Source organism: Phascolarctos cinereus, unplaced genomic scaffold (genome assembly GCF_003287225.1).
Source record: "Phascolarctos cinereus isolate Bilbo 61053 unplaced genomic scaffold, phaCin_HiC Scaffold_3;HRSCAF=262, whole genome shotgun sequence".
NCBI classification, from domain to species: domain Eukaryota; kingdom Metazoa; phylum Chordata; class Mammalia; order Diprotodontia; family Phascolarctidae; genus Phascolarctos; species Phascolarctos cinereus.
Window position 1 is genome coordinate 228,388,674 of NW_027555736.1, and position 6,185 is coordinate 228,394,858.

Consider the following 6,185-nt stretch of genomic DNA (forward strand, 5'->3'; position numbering starts at 1 on the left):
CATTTGACTTTCTTATGTTCTCTCTTGCCCCAGGGGGAAACAGAAAGAAGAACATTATGTGTTGGCGTGATCACCCTGTAATATATTATCTTTCAAGTCTTTTCAGGACTGTTTTTATCTCTAATCATCAGTTTTTCTGCCAATTAAGTCTTTCCCTGTTTTTATTTACTTCCATTTGAGTATAGATCTTAGTTCCTGATTCTCCTTTGATAATAGCTTAGCTGGGTGTCATAAAAAAAAATATATATATATATATATTCAATTGTTTCTACAGCAACCATTTCATATCCATCTGATACAGACTGTTTCCTTTTAAGGCATTCTCCAGCTCCAATTGTTATAGAATTTGTACTGTATTTTATGTGTGATTTAAGGGTTTTCAATGGTAGTTGTGATTAAACCTAATTTTTGTCTGGTGTGATAACTTTAGAACACAACTCCCTATATGTGACTCCATTTATACTCTGAATGATTCTCAGGATCTCCAATGTGAATAGGTGAGGTAAGTGAAAAGATAGAATGTAAGCCCCTTGAGGGCAGGGACTATTTTGGTTTTGTTTCTGAATCTTCAGAGCTTAGTATAGTGCCTGGCACAGAATAACTATTTATCAAATTGGACTGCATTGAAATATTTTGAAAAATGTGGTTTGGAGATTAAGAAATGAAGGAGACTGTGGGGTTTTTGTTGTTGTCATCACTGTTTATGTTTTTAGATACCACAGAAGCTTCACATTTGTACATGATGTGGGCTTTCTTCAAGATGAGAATTGCAAGGCAAACACCAAACTCAAATAATCTGTGATCTCATTGGTACGGGTTTTCCCATAATGGATTCAGATCACATCCCATAGGTGACTGCCCATCTATGTGACTCTTGTCCATGTCCTCTCATAAGTTCATCACTGGGGTACACCCATTGTATTGAGTGACTTCTTAATATCAAGAAGATACCATTGGGGCACAGAGGTTGTCCCACTGATTATCCCTCACTCTTATCTGAATGAATGAAGGAAAGAGAAAGGAAGAAAGAGAGAGAGAGAGAGAGAGAGAGAGAGAGAGAGAGAGAGAGAGAGAGAGAGAGAGAGAGAGGAGGGAGGGAGAGGGAGGGAGGAAGGAAGGAAAGAAAGAATAAAGAAAGGAAGGAAGGACATTTTAAGTGCTGGGGATAAAATACAAGCAGGCAAAGCAGTCCCTGGTCTCAAGAAGTTTACATTCTAAAAGGGGAAGACAAAATATACAGAGAGAGCTGAGTTTCAAGGTGAGGGGACACATAGTGGACATTATGTGCCCAGTGGCACAGTTTGGAGGTGGCTGGGAAATGGAGTGGTGTCAGGTTCTAGACAACACAAGGTGAGCTCTCAGCTATCAAAGTTCAGAATCCCAGAGTTTGGATTCCAAGTTTTTATGGGAAGAGGAATAGGAGAAAGTACAGAGAGTATGGTGGAAGCAATAGTGGAAGAAAATACATTTAGGGGTGCCTTCCTTTCTTTCTTTTAGCAATAGTGGAAGAAAATACATTTAGGAGTGCCTTCCTTTCTTTTAACATCAAGAGGATACCAATGGAAGCACATAGGTTGTCCATTAGTTTATCTCTCAATCTTGTCATGAATGAAGGAAGGAATGAGGGAAGGAATGTAAAACATTAAGTCCTCAGAATACAAGTACAAACAAGCAAAACAGTCCCTGACCTCAAAGAACTTACATTCTAATAGGGGAAGAAAATACATATCGGGGAGCTGAGTTGGAAGGAGAGTGGGGAGACCATGGAAAATATGCCCAATGGCATGGTTTGGAGGTGGCCAGAAAGTGGAGTGGTGATCTGATCCTGGTCAAGATAAAGGGAAGTCTCACCTATTGGAGCCCAAGGTCCCAGGGGGTGTAGTCCAAGTTCTGGTGGGAAGAAGGACAGAATGTAGATGGCATATTTGGGAGGAGGCTGGGAAGATGGATCCCATCTTTTTCACTCAAATGATTCTTTGATGACATCCTTATTTCCACTTCTTAATAACTCCATGTTTGTAATGTGCTGAAGTCTACTCACTCCTATCATGTCCTTGCCAATACTCTCCAGATGATAATCATTTTCAGTTCTTCAGAAACTATAGCATTGCATGACTGACAGCAAAACACCACCACTGAAAGAATATTAACATACAAAAAAAGAGGATGGGACTTTTTTTATGAAATAAGCACCAAATCACATCTCCAAAAAATGAGATTGTGCATATCTTAATGAACAAGATAAGGCTGATTACTGATATAGGGGTCATTTCAGAATCACAAATCTGTGTAAAGTTAGATCATAGATTAACAAATGTGATATCTGTAAAGCACTTTGCAAACTTGAAAGTGCTTTGTAAATGTTCGCTATCGTTATCATGAGATGCACTTAAATATTGAAATAAAACACTAGAGAATATATTAATCCCAGTTCTTCCCAGTGTTGTTCAGGTGTGTTCATGACCCCATTTGGGGTTTTCTTGGCAGAGATACTGGAGTGGCTTGCCATTTCCTTCTCTAGCTCATTTTATAGACGAGGAAACAAAGTTAAGTGACTTGCCCAGGGTCACACATCTAGTAATTAAATCTCAGGCTGTATTTGAACTCAGAAAGATGAGTCTTCCTGACTTCTGGCCCATGACTCCATCCATTGCACCACCTAGAAGTATCCAGGCCTTTTTCAATACTTCAGAAAGAACTATGATTTCTTAAGTATGAGTCTCCCCTCTTCCAGATTTTCCCATAAATCTTCCATCCAATGAGATGGAAGCTTTCTTCTTCCTTCCTTCTTTCTTCCTTTTCTTCTTCCTTCTTCCTCTTCTCTTTTTTTTTTTTTGAAAAGTATCTTAGGTGTACCAAAGTATCACTAAGGTTGTTTTATTGTCATCTCTCATTTTCTTTTTTTTAGTTTATTTTGAATTATCAACAATCACTTCCATATGCTTTTGAGTTTTAAATTTCTCCCCTTCCCTCCCCACCTCCATCCCCAAGACAGCGTGCAATCTGATATAGGTTATACGTATGCATTCCTATTAAACATTTTCACATTAATGATGCTGTAAGTAAGAATTAGAACCAATAGGAAGAACCACCAGAAAAAGGAAACAAAACACAACAGAAGAAAAAAAATAGCAAATAGTATGCTTCGATCTGCATTCAAACTCCAGAGTTCTTTCTTTGGATGTGGATAGCATTTTTCATCACGAGGCCTTTGGAGAGGTCTTAGATCCTTGCATTGCTGAGAAGGGTTAAGTTTATCAACATTAATCATCACACAACGTAGCTGTTATTGCATACAATGTTCTCTTGGTTCTGCTCACTTCACTCAGCATCAGACCACAGAAGTCTTTCCAGGTTTTTCTGAAGTCAGCCTGTTCGTCATTTCTTATAGCACAACAGTATTCCATTACATTCGTATACCACAACTTGCTCAGCCATTCCCCAACTGATGGGCATCCTCTCGATTTCCAATTCTTTGCCACCACAAAAAGAGCTGCTGTGAATATTTTTGTACATGAGGGTCCTTTTCCCATTTGTATGCTCTCTCTGTGATATAGCCCTAGGAGTGCTATTGCTGGGTCCAAGCATCTCTCACTTTCAGTGTGGGATAGGCTCACCTCCTTTACCGACTGGTCATACACATCTTCAATAATGTCTTTCTCGGCACTTCTTGCACACATTGCTGTTGGTGACTTGTTATAGCCTATTAACGCCCAGCTTGAATTTTTCTGTTGCCCTCTGGGTTATTTGGTTGTAGCCCCCTTAGAAAGCAGAACTAGGAACAGCATTGGTACAAAAAATGCAAAGCTGCAAAAAAAATAGAAACTCAATATAAGGAAAAACTTCTAAGCAATGAGAGTTATCCAAAAACAGAGTGTTTCCTCAGGAGGTAGTAATCCTCAATGGCCCTCCACTACCCTTTTCTAGTGATCTATAAGAAAAATCTATATGACTAATTATTGGTTATATTATAGAGGGGATTCTTATTTGGGTATAGGTTAGACTAGGTGGATTCTGAAATCCCTTTCAATGCTGAAATTGACTAGGGGGCAGCTAGGTGGGGCAGTGGATATAGGGCACTGGGTTTAATGTCAGGAAGATCTGAGTTGTGTGAGCTGTGTGATCCTGGGCAAGTCACTTAGTCTCTGCCTCAGTTTCCTTCTTTGGGATAATAGCACCTTCCTCCCACAATTGTTGTGATGATTAAATGAGACATTTATAAAGTGCTTAGCACAGTGCATGGCACATAAGAGGTGCTTTAACAATGCTGCTTCTCTCTCACCCATTCTCCCTTCCTTCCTTTCTCTCAACCCTGCTCCCCTTGGAAGTCACTGGATCTCTAGCCATCCTTTCTAGTGTTGGTTGTACTCTTTCATAATTCCCAATTGCATAATTCCAACTTGCTCCCAGTTGCTAATTCTAGACTCTTTCCTCCTTGAGATTTACTTTATCCAAATTTAGCATTCAATCAAGATCTTGGTGGCCATTAGCTAATATTGACCTCCTGGTTATTCTCCTTCCTTTCTCAGTGACTCACAGTCTCTCTCTCTCTCTACCACAACTCTTGCCTTCATACAAGAGGACTTCAAAATATGTATCGATGTTCCCTCAAATACTGCCATTTCTCAGTTCAATTACCATGACTTCACTCCTGGAGCAGTTAGATGGTGCAGAGGATAGAGCACCAAGCCTGGAGTCAGGAAGATCTGAATTCAAATCTGACCTCAGACACATACTAGCTGTGTGATCCTGGACAAATCACTTCACCCCTATTTGTCTCAGTTCCTCATCTGTAAAATGGGGACATACTGGAGAAGGAAATGGCAAACTACTCCAGCATCTTTGCCAAGAAAACTCCATGGACAAGTCTTGGGGTTGTTGTAAGTTAATTACCTCAAATGAGCTAATGTTTGTAAAATACTTTGCAAACCATAAGGACTATAGAAATGTTAGCTAAGTCTCAGCTCTTTGGTGAATCAGTTCAATGCTACATTATCTTTGCTCTAAAATCCATTGGTCCCTAGGCCTATCACCACTCATCTGGCCAAACCTCAACTCTAGATCACCCCCACCATCCATCTTCTTTGCTTCCACTGATGCTGAATGGATATGGGCGGGGGGGGGCTCCCACAAGTGCACTGATGGGTTCACTAATACTGGGTTTCCTACACATTTATATTATCTAGTCTCAACTGGGTCCTCAATGCAGTATGGAAATCCTTCAAATTCACCCCAACAGATTATCTCACTCACTCACCCCAGCCTTTTCTAAACCTTTTCGTCTCAAGCTTTCTTTCACCCTCTCAACTGAGGATCTCTATTGATGCTACATTTACAAATGGAGGCTATTCATTGTAAATTTCCTTTACTCTCTTTTTTTCTTGCCTTCACAACCTCGACACTCACTGTTTCCCCCTTTACTCTGATCCTCTGATGAAGACATGACCTTTTACTGGCCATTGCCAAGGCTGACCCTTCTACATGCTCCTTTGATCGCACCCCCTCTTGTCTTCTCCAGCATATTATTCCATCTAACATTTCCACTCTCTCTAATAGCCTCTCCTTATCTACTGGCTGCTTACAGACAAGTCCAAGTCTCCCCCATTCTTTTTTTTTCAAATAATATTTTATTTTTTTAAATTACATGTAAAGACAATTTCAACATTCGCTTTTTTATATAAAATTTTGAGTTCCAAATTTTCTCCTTCCCCTGCCCCTCCCTAAGATGACAAACAATTTGATATAGGTCATATATGTGTAATCATGTCAAACATATTTCCACATTAGTCATGTTGTGAAAGAAGAAACAGAAGAAAAGAATAAAACCATGAAAAAAATAAAGAAAGTGAAAATAGTATGCATGATCTATCTGCATTCAGACTCCATCAGCTCTTTCTCTGGAGGTAGATAGCATTTTCCATCATGAGTCTTTTGGACTTGTCTTCATCTCCCCCATTCATAAGAACTCTTATTTGACCTTAGTACCCATATACATATACATATATATAATTATACATTTTATTATATATTTTATTTTTATTATATTTTTCATATTATTTTAATTTTTTCCATATATTTATTATATATTATTATATTAGCTATCGTCCTACATCTCATAACTCTCCTTCCCTTCTCTGCTAAACTCTTTGAAAGGCCATCTACACACAAGTGCCTCCACTTCCTCT